The 13,362-nt window shown below is 36.6% G+C and overlaps 1 protein-coding gene across 5 annotated transcripts in view; it reads left to right on the top strand.

Annotated features, from left to right (window-relative positions):
- Nucleotides 1–843: 843 nt before the first annotated feature.
- Nucleotides 844–13,362, top strand: part of ACSL1 (acyl-CoA synthetase long chain family member 1) — a 307,660-nt gene continuing 295,141 nt past the window's right edge. The window contains exons 1-2 of one of the 5 annotated variants that reach the window (XM_053703877.1): nucleotides 879–926; nucleotides 3,030–3,116. The gene's annotated coding sequence lies outside the window, so the exon portion shown is untranslated. Of the gene's footprint in view, nucleotides 927–949; nucleotides 970–3,029; nucleotides 3,117–13,362 lie in introns of those variants that run through there. The other 4 variants (XR_008400727.1, XM_053703878.1, XM_053703880.1 and 1 more) reach the window with 4 other exon arrangements.

The raw sequence follows: 13,362 nt of genomic DNA, 5'->3' as shown, positions 1-13,362 counted from the left end.
AGTGTGTGTCAGTACAGTTGGTATTGGCAGAGTCTCTCAGCAGTGTGTGTCTGTACAGTTAGTACTGTCAGGGTCTCTCAGCAGTGTGTGTCTGTACAGTTTGTATTGGCAGAGTCTCTCAGCAGTGTGTGTCTGTACAATTAGTACTGTCAGGGTCTCTCAGCAGTGTGTGTTAGACACTGTCAGTACAGTTGGTATTGGAAGGGTCTCTTAGCAGTGTGTGTGGAAACAGGGATTTTACACCCCAAAATGTGGCTACCCTTTTTATTCCTGGAGATATAAATATTGCAGTATTATTGGTAGCCCTCATTTCATTTTGTTTCATTTCAAGAAATGTGTGCAATACCAAAATTTAATTGTGCTTATTTATATATGTGAGGATTGTGTGGTGAGACTGAGTTATTTTCTATAAGTTAAGTTTCGTTTTTTATCTAAAGAAAACATATACTAACCTAATGTATATGATAAGCTGCAGAAAATTAGCTGAATACGAAACCAACTTCCAGGAATAAAGAACGAATAAGAAATCAACTACCACGTCCTCGTTTCAATGCGCATCAGCTTTACTATTTTACATTTCTATATAAAAAAAGGACAAATGTAATCAAATTTATCAGATAAGACATACCAGTGTTTTCAAAGTATGCAATTATGTGATGACAAATTCCATTCGTGTTTCAGTGCACTGTTTATTTTCTTTATAGGCACTCAGTCAGAGGCTGACCTGTGAATTTGTGAAATGGGAGGGAATATTGAGAGATAAGGGGCGGATATGGGTGTTGAAGGAAGCAAAAGCTACACCAGCTGAGCTGGGGGAGGATGTATATATGCAGATAAGGAGGTCGAGCAGTCTGGGCGGTGCGTGCACGCTGCAGACACAGCAAGGTCCCCGGTTCGTCACATATTTATATAAATAGCACAGCCGGGTATGTATGCATGTTGTTTTGCTGTATGGGTGAATTGGGGAAGGTGAGTTGTTAACCAGATGATTGTGGTAACCAAAAGCTGGGTGCTGCGGATGCCTTTGTTACAGTGTAATGAGTGTGTGGCTAGCTAAATGCTTGCAGCATGGTCTGGTCACACTGGGGATGCAGCTCATGTGTGCTCGCCCTCTAGTTATTCTTTGCATGTGAACTCTAAGGCCTCTTCTATCCCTACTATAATATAAACTAGACATGAAAGATCATCTCCCAGCTATAGTTGTAGTCTAAACAAACTGGTAGATGTTATCATTTATTCATTTTAAATTTCTGCTTCTAAGTCCCGGGCTTGACCTCACTCACATATGTTTAATCGTGCAACTGTAATATGTAGTGTGCAAGGGGCAATTTTGACAGCTTGGGCGTCTTCAAGTTCATATGCAAATTAATCCTAGCCTGAGAGTGCTGCAACTGTAATTTCTGGCAGCCAATGAGTTATTTATCATAGATGGTGTATGATATATATATATATATATATATATATTCCTAAATGCAACATTTGTATTTGTGTCACCTTTCTAACAGTTTAACTTTGTTCTCTAAAGGGCCCTTACTGATATGTTTATGCTATTGTTCAATACTTTGTAGGTTTGTAATCAGTGCAGGAATGTCCCTATGTCTTGCTAATAGCAACTGATCTGGGGATTGGTTGAAAACTGGACAATAATTCAGTCTGGTTTCTGTCCTATTGTGGAGAGCTATTTGCTGTAGGTAACTCTACACTCGTGTCAATTACTCGTTAAAGTTATGTTACATTTTTATGAATTGTCAGGTTTAAGGTTTTTTTTTATTGTTGAGCTGTGAAGTAGTGAATGAAATACAAGAATCTGTAGAGAGATCAAGTTCCTAATTATAAATAATATCTTTTGTACTATACTCTATTTGGTGACATTCTTATCTTGTTTTCCTATTGACAACTGTTTGATTTATAATTTATGTATAGTATATCTTTTTTTTTTTTTTTATGCCCTACGTGCTTTAGAGAAAGCATGCAAGAAGCCCTTTTTATTTTCTTTCCCTTCACAAGTTTAAAGAAGAAGCGTTGGTGTTTTATTCTTGTAGCTATTTTTATTCAGTGCTTCTGCATTTTTAGATTTAATTTGGTATGAAAAAACTTTGCCTATATTATACGGAGTAAGTTGTGATTCAGTTATTTGGAACAAGGTGTTTTATGATCTCAGGAAGCAGATATTTTAAATCTAAGGCCTCTGGAATTTGCTCACCTACCCCTACAGCAAAAAAGAGGGTTAAAGTCGAGTTTCTTAAAAAAAAAATAATAATACATTATATACTTATAACAGGTAGAGAAACATATATAGGTGCTATGTTTTCACATCTCAAGCATATGCCAGTGCAGTCTGTTTTTTTTTTTTTTAGCAGTAGTGCCGCCTAGTATGTGTTTGAGATAATTGGTTAAGAGTGTTAGGCTTTATAAATCACTGCTGTATTGACTTGAACATTATATTCTGCAGGACACTAGTTCCTCTGGTATAATGAGTCACTGGGAAATAACTGTTCATGAGGTCTGGCAGATGATTATGTGCTAAACATCCTGCAGTTTAAATGTGATCACAAATGCCTGAAGTAGATGCTAGCGTGCTGCAGTATGTGTGAGCTCTATAGTAATATTATCAGCTGTCTGCATTGACTTCATAACACTGACTTTTGTCCATTTAGCATATTTATTTCCTCTCTTCAACTTGTACACTGCAAGTTCTTTAGATCAGGGTCCACCTGTATTAATTTGTCAGAGCTTTACCAATTAAAGGATATTAATTTGCTGTAATATTTAGAGGCTTGAAAACCATATATGCTCTTGTAAAATGTTTCATTATGGTTGGTGAATAGTCAGTGTGTGATTATGTTGAACTTTGCATTAGCTGTGTGTAACTGCATTGCTTCCTTTGAGTTGGTTATTGTGCTATCTACCTTGCAGTTATCACCTTAGCATTACTGAGTAAGTCACGGCCTCCTGATCCTATTATGGTGAAGGACTACACTTGTCCTTCTGAACCCTGAAACAAGATGTCATCTGCTTTTTGTTGACAGGTCCAGTATTGCACTTCTCCGCTATAGATTCTTTCACAAGCCAGGACATCTGCTCACCAGTTTATCTGGGACATAAGCTGTGATTAGGTATGTCATATTTGTGTGGTAATCATGCAGCCTGTAAACTGCATTTTAGTAGCAGAAGAACAGTACTTTGATCCCTCAAAACTGATAAGTTGCTACAAAGTCCAAAGGGACATAAAATCGTTCACCTCTCCAATACTTCTTGTGGAGTCACACAACAGCATATCTAGCTGCACATAAAGATTTTTATGTCCCAGCTAGCTGGTGCCTTTAGATTATACTGTTGGTCTCCTGCTGTTTTATTAGATCACAATTTCTTTTGTAATTACTTGGTCATACAATGAAAGCACACCTTTCACTGTGTGCCTTTTTTGTTACTATGTTTACATTGCAGACTGTTTAAAAGCAATAACATATTATTCTTGAAGGACATAATGCAGCTCCGTGCAATAGCAAAACAATATGTAGTTGAAACCTCTGCTGTTCATATGAAACATGCTTAAAGGGACACTGAACCCACATTTTTTCTTTCGTGATTCAGATAGAGCATGCAATTTTAAGCAACTTTCTAATTTACTCATATTTATTTTTTTTCCGTTCACTTGCTATCTTTTTAAAAAAGAAGGCATCTAAGCTTCTTTTTTTGGTTCAGACTCTGGACAGCACTTTTTTATTGGTGCATGAATTTATCCACCAATCAGCAAGAATAACGGGTTATTCACCAAAAATGGTCCGGCATCTAAACTTTCATTCTTGCATTTCAAATAAAAATACCAAGAGAATGAAGAAAATTTGATAATAGGAGTAAATTAGAAAGTTGCTTAAAATTGCATGCTCTATCTGAATCCCGAAAGAAATTTTTTTTGGGTTCAGTGTCCCTTTAAAGAAGGGATAGAAAGGTCAAAATTTGAAATGTGCATTTCAATTTGAAATAGAAGCATTTTTGCAATGTACTTCCATTAGCAAAAAATGCTTCTAGTAAAAGTAATTACTGTTTTTCTGTAGCAAATGCACATATCCTGCGAGGGTCTGTGCACCAATGGAGAGCTGAAGATGATTTATACTGCTTCTGTGAAGACTTAAAGGGACATTATACACTAGATATTTATTTGCATAAATGTTTTGTAGATGATCCATTTATATACGCCATACAGGTTTTTTTTATAGTTTTGCTTATTATTTAAATAACATTGCTATGATTTTCAGACTCCTAACCAAGCCCCAAAACTTTAGCAGAATACTGACATATACCTACTCCAGCTTGCTCCTGTTTGTGTAAAGGGTCATTCATATGTAATGGAAGGGAGAGGGGGAGTGCCTGTTCCCACTTGCAGTGGGTGTTCCAGCTACCTTTTTTTAACAGAGAGCTTCTAAGTAAGTTTTTAACCCTTTGAGTGCTAAGCACTTTCCCACCTGGGTGCTAAGCTGGATTTGAGGGACATATATTTTTTAACTTATTCCCCCCCCCCCCCGATCCCCAAGACATATCGTTGGAAAGGTTAGGAAATTACATTTCCAACGGTGGGTGGGGGTCTGTAGCTGCTTAGATGCCTGAGATACAGGCTTCTAAGCAGCATGCCCCATTTCCCTATAGTGTCTATTGTATTCTTTAAATAAAGTTGCGTGGTGACTTCATCACGTCATTGCGCGTGACATCACTGCACGAAACGTAAAGCTCTGGGCGATGATTGTCACTATGCAGGCCAGATCGCAAGGGTGGGAGCCCCCAGGTCCCCCTCAAGGTGGGAGAGTGATAGTGACGGCTCTGAGCCGTCGTTTGCACCTGACTGAAACAATTTGCGACGGCTCCGAGCCGTCGTTGGCACTCAAGGGGTTAAACGGTTTTATACTGGATTTTTAGATCAGTATCTGTGCATATTATTCTTGATAGTAGTGTCTATTACATGCAGTTATATGAAAATTAGTGTATACTGTCCCTTTAATTTGTGTCATACAAGCCACAGTCAACTCTCTGCATACTGGTGCATGGGCCCTCACAGGATATCTGCGTATGCCACATAAAAAAAAAAAACCCTGTAATAACTTTAACTAGAAACATTTTTGCTAATGGAAGTATATAGCAAAAATGCTTCTATTTCACATTGCAATCCACTCATGCACATTTCAATTTTTACATTTTTATCCCTTGCAGCAATTGTGTTGCTTTTTTAACATGGAACAAAAGACAAACATATTTAGTTATTTAGATTATAAATCATTGTAACAGCTGTCAGGATCATAAGATTGTTTTAATTTATGCAACAAGCAATGTAGACTGTCTTGCTTTTTTTTCTCTTTATTTTTGTATAGCTCCTGTAACTAACTCAGATCCTAATAAAATGTACTGTGTAAGGAGGAGTCTTTAGCATTCTGCACACTAAATGCAACGTATTATTCTGTACTTTTAAAATGTGGCCCTAAAGTTTGGCTGCCTGTATTTTCATGCAAAATGTCAGATCTGTATGCCTAGTAGATTTGTGCACTTGTTTAACAAAACAAATATCCAAATGAATGTACAAAGAAAATGAAAAAATATTGACAAAAAATCGTCAGTATTTTTTCCTTAATTTTATTTTTTTAATTGAGGTAAATTTTACAAACAAATATGAAGATTCTTGAACATGTACATATAAATGTATCTTATTTCAGTAGTGATCTGTTTAGACCTCAAATAAAAATTCAGAAAAGTCTGTTTACTACTACAGATAGTAAAAGGGAAATAAAAATAAGCAACAAGTAAAATTAGATTCTGAAAAGTCATGCACATTATATGTATCAAGGTATTGTGCCTTCATCTAGTGTGGAAGTTAGGAGAGATATTAAATTCTAATTATTATTTTTATTTTTTTAAATGATTGTAATACTTGCCTTAAAGGGGATAGTAAACACTAAAAGTGTTATTGTTTAAAAAAAATAGATAATCCCCAGTTTTGCATAACCAACATTGTTATATAAATATACTTTTTACCTCAGGCAATTAGTGCTGACTTAAATAATTTCACATGAGTGAGCACAATGTTATTTATATGAAACACATTAAAGGGACACTGAACCCAAATTTTTTTTCTTTCATGATTCAGATAGAGCATGGTATTTTAAGACACTTTCTATTTTACTCCTATTATCAATTTTTCTTTGTTCTCTTGGCATCTTTATTTTAAAAGCACGAATGTAAATCTTAGCAGCCAGCCCATTTTAGGTTCAGCACCATGGATAGCACTTGCTTATTGAAAGCTTACATTTACCCACCAATAAGCAAGCATAACCCAGGTTCTCAACCAAAAATGGGCCGGCTCCTATGCATCACATTCCTGCTTTTTAAATAAAGATAGCAAGAGAACGAAGAAAATTGATAATAGGAGTAAATTAGAAAGTTGCTTAAAATTACACTCTATCTTAATCATGAAAGAAAAAATGTAGGTTTAGTGTCCCTTTAACTAACGCCCTCTAGCTAGGAAACTGTCAAATGCCTTCAGATAAAAGGAAGCTTTCAAGGGCTTAGAAATTAGTATATGAGCCTACTTAGGTTTAGCCTTCAACTAAGAATACCAAGAGAACAAAGTAAATTTGATACAAGTAAATTAGAAAGTTAAAATTACATGAAAGTTTAATTTGGACTTTACATGTCCTTTAACGCACTCTGGAGAGGAGGCTAACCTGATCATCTTCTTGCCCCGGCCGCGCTAGCAGGAGGCTTAGCGCGTTTGCCAGGACCTGCACTAAAGTTAGCGCAGGCCCTGGGAACCAAGAGCGTTGGCATAGCCGGGGCTCTGGCAAGAAGAGGGTCAGGTTAGTGTGCTCTCCAGAGTGCGTTAAGGTAAGTATTGTAGCTACAGGTGAACTTTTCACCTGTAGCTTTGAAACATTTATATTAGTTTTAATAGAAACTAAAATAATTGTTTAACCCCTTCCTCCCGGCACTTATTTGTCTACATCAGAACAATGTTCCGATGTAAACAAATCAGTAAAAATTGAAATCACGTGATTGTTCATGCGATCGTGTGATTTCAGTGATGGGATCAGGTCAGGAGTAGTTCTTATGACGCTAGACATGACCTCCAGCCCGCTATCCCGTTTTGCAATTGGCTAGGACGTTCCGATCCGTCCTAATGTCGCTGAAGCCCGGCGCAGATAGGACGACATGGAACGTCGGGAAGGGGTTCAATAAAATGTAGTATTAGTTTAGTTTTAAATAAAACTAATACCGAAAAGAGCAGCAACTGAATATTCAAAAGGAAATTTTCTTCAAATGAAAATGTCTTGGCTGCACATCTCTAAGCCTAGTAATAGCATGTACCAGGATGTTCATCATAATCGGTTATATTTATAGTCTTACAATTTAGCAAGGAGGGAGAGGTTATATGGAAAGACAACAACATTTGATGACTATAGAGAAAATGTGATTGTAATTCCTATTTTTAAAAGAAAAAATATTTCAAGAGAGTAAAATCTCAGAAGCTAAAGTTGTTTTTTTTTTTTTATTAACAATCTCCATGTATAGTTTGTGTTGCAAATAATTTCTAACAGGGGTTTAGAATGCTGTGAAAGTACCTTGAGATTATAACCTGTATCTTTTGAATAAGTCTCTCTGTCAAAACATCACTTTTGGACATATTTAAATCTAATTTGATTCTAGATTTGTAAGTGTACTCTACTTGCATAGGTGTAGGGCCGGGATATATATTCTTTAGTATTAACATTTCTGCTAATTTTCAAACGGAGTTGACCACTGTATTAGATGCTCTGACAGCTGTTTTGTATGCAGAACCTAAAGCTATACGCAGCCCATCTGCTGCTCCTTGCTTTTAAAGTAACTCAGATCCACAAGATCATGCAAATCCTTCTCTTTTTTTGTGTGTGTCTAACATAAGTGCAAGATCACAATTATGTTCTGCCATTTACTTTTTTTTTTTTTCCTGTTTGAACGCATCATCTGTCTAGTATTTTATTTAGTGTTTAATGTCCCTTTAACACTGACTTTTGTATAGTTGCCCACTGTTTACATAAGGGATCCTATTACTTCCCTCCCAAGATTCACCAACCACAATAATATGACTGATATAAATTTGTCAACCCCTGACTTAGGGACAGTTTTACAAAGCTCTCTGTGGTTATGAGATTCTATAAAAAAAAATGTTGCCTCTACTATGAAGCTCCTGTCCTAATTCTATAAAGGCGGTTTTTACTTTGTGAACAGTGCGTCTCCCAAAGGGCTGGTCCCTGCTTTTAAGCATGTGAAGGTGATGCATACATTACAATGGGAATAACAAAATTATTGTAATGTTAAAGCCATATAAAAGAATATAATATAATGTGCAGTAGAAATTGTATTGTTTAATCACATTAAAAATCTTTATACATTTCTGCAAAAATCACATTTTATGAAAGGATTTAAATCCTTGTGCAGGAAAGAAATGATTTAAGGTGCACAGTAGAAAATGTAACAAAACTTCACAGCACATGCAAAAAAAAAATGCTGTTAAATTTGTATTTATAACATGAAATTCAAAGGGTATTTTTTTAAAATTTTTTTCCTCATTGTAAAATGAGTTTCCCACTTCTGCTAGTGGGCTGAAGACGGGTGTTCCAAGGGCATAGCTGAAATTTCTTCACCAGGTCTGGCATCATCTGTAAACGTTTTCCACCTGCAGTTCTTACTGTTTTATCTTGCAAACTAAATTGGCAAGATTGTATTAAAATACATTTTTTACACTAATAGAAAAACACAGGCATATGAGTAGTCTAATTTGTATTGGGTGCACAACTTAAAATTAAAGTGCGCTCCCTGCTAACTTCACTCTCCCCTTTCCAGCAAACTGTTACTTTCTATGGGATACATTTCACACTTTACAGGGACAGCCCTTCCCTGAGGTCAGTCCCTGTGAGTGTCAGCATGTGCACGTTTATTTTTTTGTTTTGTTTTTTCCTCTGACCCAGCAAAGTATTTGGAATCCTACCCCTTGTCTTCTCAACTAAATTGAATATGCATTGTACAAATTTCAGACAGAAAATATTTCATAAGAAATAGTGAGTTCTTCATAGAAAGCTAAAACAATGGATTATTTTTTCTTTCTTGCCCTAGTTGTTTTGCATGTTTACTTATGGAATTCTGAACAAAATGATAATGTTGCACATTTCGTTGGGGGCTGCTTTTGATTTAAAATGCGTGTGTTGCATTTTTGTATGAATGAGTTTTTTTTATGATCACTGGTATTTAATGGGTGGAGGGAAGTATGAGATAATTTGTTTAATAATAAAGTTATTCTGAAGGTCTTCACTGGCATATTTGTCAAGGGACATTTTTTCCTTGGTTACCATTGTTAGAAAATATAGGTTGCTAATGTATATTCAGAGGTGTCCAAAAAGTGGGGGAAAATAGGTACAAGGTGTGTGTGTATTTCTCAAATAAAAAAAAAAAAAAAAATATATATATATATATATATATATATATATATATATATATATATATATATATATATATATATATATATATATATATATATATATATACACATCCCACTAGTTGTCAAATATAATCCTGCTGTAGAAGAAATAAGAAAAATCATAAAAGTCTTGCAGCCACTACTCTTAGAGGATCCCACACTCAAAAAAATCTTTCCAAAACCCCCTATCCCGGCACTCAAACAACCACCCAACCTAAAACAGAAACTGGTCCACAGAAAGCTACCCCTTGATAAAAAGAACACCCAGAATAGTAGCAAGCGCTGCAACAAAGCTCTCTGCAAACTAACACATTTGTGAAAGCAGCACAGCTAATCACAAGAGTAAATCCTATAACATTAAAGGGGCATATTCATGTATATCTGCAAATGTGGTATACATGATACATTGCACTGCATGTGAAGTGGGATGCTATATTGGAGAAACAAGCCAAAAACTGCACCTTCGGATGAACTTACACAGACACTCAATCAAAAACCACTGTGAAACAAAATACTGTACTCCTGTTGGTCACCATTTCACCCAACCTGACCACTCCATTCAAAACCTCAAAATCAAGATTCTCAGAGGCAACTTCAAAAACACCATGGAAAGAAATGAAAATGATAATGCACTTCAACTTGCTAAATTCTGGACTAAATGTAGACTCTGGTTTCTTAACCCATTATCAAAATTTTTTGTAATGTACTTTCATATACTGTAGTCAATTACATTGTATATTCCATACTCTCTATGCATAGATACACAGGTAAGCCTATGTCCACACTTTTGTCATTATTATTCCCCTTTTTTTTTTTTTTTCTTTTTTTGACTATCTTATATTCCCCTGTATACATAATTTCCCATCTTTATTCATATTGCTTCTATGTTGATATAACTTTATGTCCGTATATGCTTTGTGTATAACCATATATTTCCCCTGCCTGTCTCCTAAACCCCATCATGATTTTTATGACACCCCATCCTCCCCTGCATTCAGAACTCTGTAACACTTTGTCTTTTTAGCTTGTGTTTTAAAATATAATCTGTAAATTCCATCAAATTGGTCAGTATTGCTTCAGACTTGAAAAAGGAAGACACTCTTCCGAAAGCTTGTCATCTTATAAATGTATAGTTAGTCCAATAAAAAAGTATAATTGCTCAATGCATTACTCTTGTTATTTTGAGAGATATATAATTTATTTAAAATCCATATCCGCCAGACATTTTGGTGTCCATTCTGACACCTTTTTAATTGGCAATGGAAAAGCAGGGACAGCAGTGTAAACTATACAACCTGTTCAGTTGTTTTATACACAAACCATACCCTAACCCCAACCCTTTCATGTAGCGGTCACATGTATCTTACGTCATTCCGTGCCATCCCACTGATGCAACAAGAAATACCACGCGGCTAATTACCATATCAGAAAACACTCAGAGGTGACGTATACATTGCATAATACTAACAAAGACTTTTAAAAAATTTCAATTTGTTAGGGGAAAACTTTTTTTTTTTTATTTTATATATATACAAAGAATACAGTATTTGAAAGGCCTATTTGTCTTATCTCAATATCAATTAAAAATGAGCTTCCATATGTATATTGCCTCCATAGCTCATTTGAGCTGTACAATGTTAGAAAAACTATAGAAAAGTGTGGTATGCAGAAGTGTCTTCTATAACCGTGTTTCTCAACAGCCAGGCCGCAGCCCACTACCTGGCCGTGACTGCCCTGCTGGTGGGCCGTGACCCAACATACCCCCACTGCTCACTTTGACAGGCCCACGCTCCACGCATCTAAAATACCAGATGGACTTGTAAGATTGCCATTGCGCATGACTAATTGTGCGTATGTAGTGGTGCTTTAGCGGCAGCATGACAAGGAGAAGATGCATTTAAGCTATACTGAGGCACTGGCACCAATGTGTACGTATGTATGTATGTATAACAAACACAAGCAAGAGAGAGAGGAGCGCTAGGACCCTACATAGTAAGACGTATACTATAGAGATGCCGCTATAGCAGACCCTAACTGGGGACAGAACAACTAACAGTGAATGAGATACAAAATATCAAAAAAAGAAAGAGGAGGTCTAGTGCAAAACAAAGAATATGTAAAACCAGATCAGATGTGAAGAGCTCCCAGAAGTATATATAAATGATATGCACAGGGTTAATGTGCTCACAATGGGTGGATGTAACTCCAACAAATAAGTGGTGGTGTATAATAGGTATCAAAATGTTCAAAGTATAAAACAGTTTATACAAGTGAGAGGCTGTAGAGCTATACAAAGTCCCAAATAAGCACACAATCTAGACTATACTGAGAGCGTAGTTACAGGTGATATTAGAAGGATGCATATAACCCATGATCCTCCCCCTGCTGGTAATTCCCACTTACTAGAGGCAACCTCAATCTAATGAGGTAAGTTGAGGCCCACAGGATGGCAAAGATAACGGCAACCGCGTCGGCATCTGCACAGTACCCACTGGAGAGGAAGGAATCTGTAGCCAGCAAAGAACCCCCCGGAGTAGAAGGAATCTGGAGCCTGGTGGATGTTTTCTTAAGATTTGATGTGTGTCCTGTCCCCAGAATGATTCCGCTTGTGTGTCCGGATGTAAGAAAGGAAAACAAAGAATAAGCACCTCTGCTGCAAAGGTAGGTTCTGATCCATTCGGTGTCATATATCATGCACCTTATGTTCTCTTTGGGAAAGGTCCAACAACATTTGGTTCAGAGTATATCTATAGCTCACCAAATTACAACCCACTCCTGATGAACACTGGGCCCTGGACATGTCTGGCTAAGTGGGGTCACTTGGGTTGACAACCCCTGTTTTATAAGGTAATAGCTGCTATGGCTGTTATAATGTTGCTTTGACTGTAGACTTGAAATGGACATTTTTTAAATTAATTCAGACGTTGCACTGTCAAGGCCTTTCAGATTGGTGTTGGCTTTTTTATCCTTACTAAGACAGAAGGGTTATCTGCTAGCTCTGCCCTCTGGAGGATAGTTAGGTGCTTAAATCTTAACAACTGATGTGTTGCTTATTTTGTGTGTGTGTTTTTTTTTTTTGTCCCCCCCCCCTCCCCACCACCACCTTTTGGAAGCTCTGTCAGGTAAAGGGACACTGAACCAAATTTTTTTTTTTTTTTCTTTTGTGATTCAGATAGAGCATGCAACTTTCTAATTTACTCCTATTATAAAATTTTCTTCGTTCTCTTGCTATCTTTATTTGAAAAAGGCATCTAAGCTAAGGAGCCAGACAATGTTTGGTTCAGTACACTGGACAGCACTTGTTTGTTGGTGGGTGAACTTATCCACCAATCGGCAAGAACAACCCAGGTTGTTCACCAAAAATGGGCCGGCATCTAAACTTACATTCTTGCTTTTCAAATAAAGATTCCAAGAGAATGAAGAAAATTTGATAATAGGAGTAAATTAGAAAGTTGCTTAAAATTGCATGCCCTATCTGAATCATAAAAGAAAAAAATTGGGTTCAGTGTCCCTTTAATGTAGCCACCAATAAGCAAGCGCTATCCATGGTGCTGAACCTAAAATGGGCTGGTTTCTAAGCTTCCCCCCCCCCCCCCGACAAATGTCCTTCCTAATGCATCATGTGACAGCCACAAAATGCGTATACGTATATCCTGTGGATTTTGCACATGCTCAGTAGGAGCTGGTGCCTCAGTGTGCATATATAAAGACTGTACACATTTAGAAAATGGGAGTAAATGATGAAAGTGTTTTGTTTTTTTTTGTTTTTTTTTAAATTTTGACACTACTGTTCCTTTTAAGCAATTGGGAAAACCGCAGTATCCAGATGGCATCTCAATAAAATTCTATTGCCTCCTTAAATCACA

This window comes from Bombina bombina, chromosome 2 (genome assembly GCF_027579735.1).
Source record: "Bombina bombina isolate aBomBom1 chromosome 2, aBomBom1.pri, whole genome shotgun sequence".
NCBI classification, from domain to species: domain Eukaryota; kingdom Metazoa; phylum Chordata; class Amphibia; order Anura; family Bombinatoridae; genus Bombina; species Bombina bombina.
This window is presented reverse-complemented; position numbering and strand designations above follow the sequence as displayed.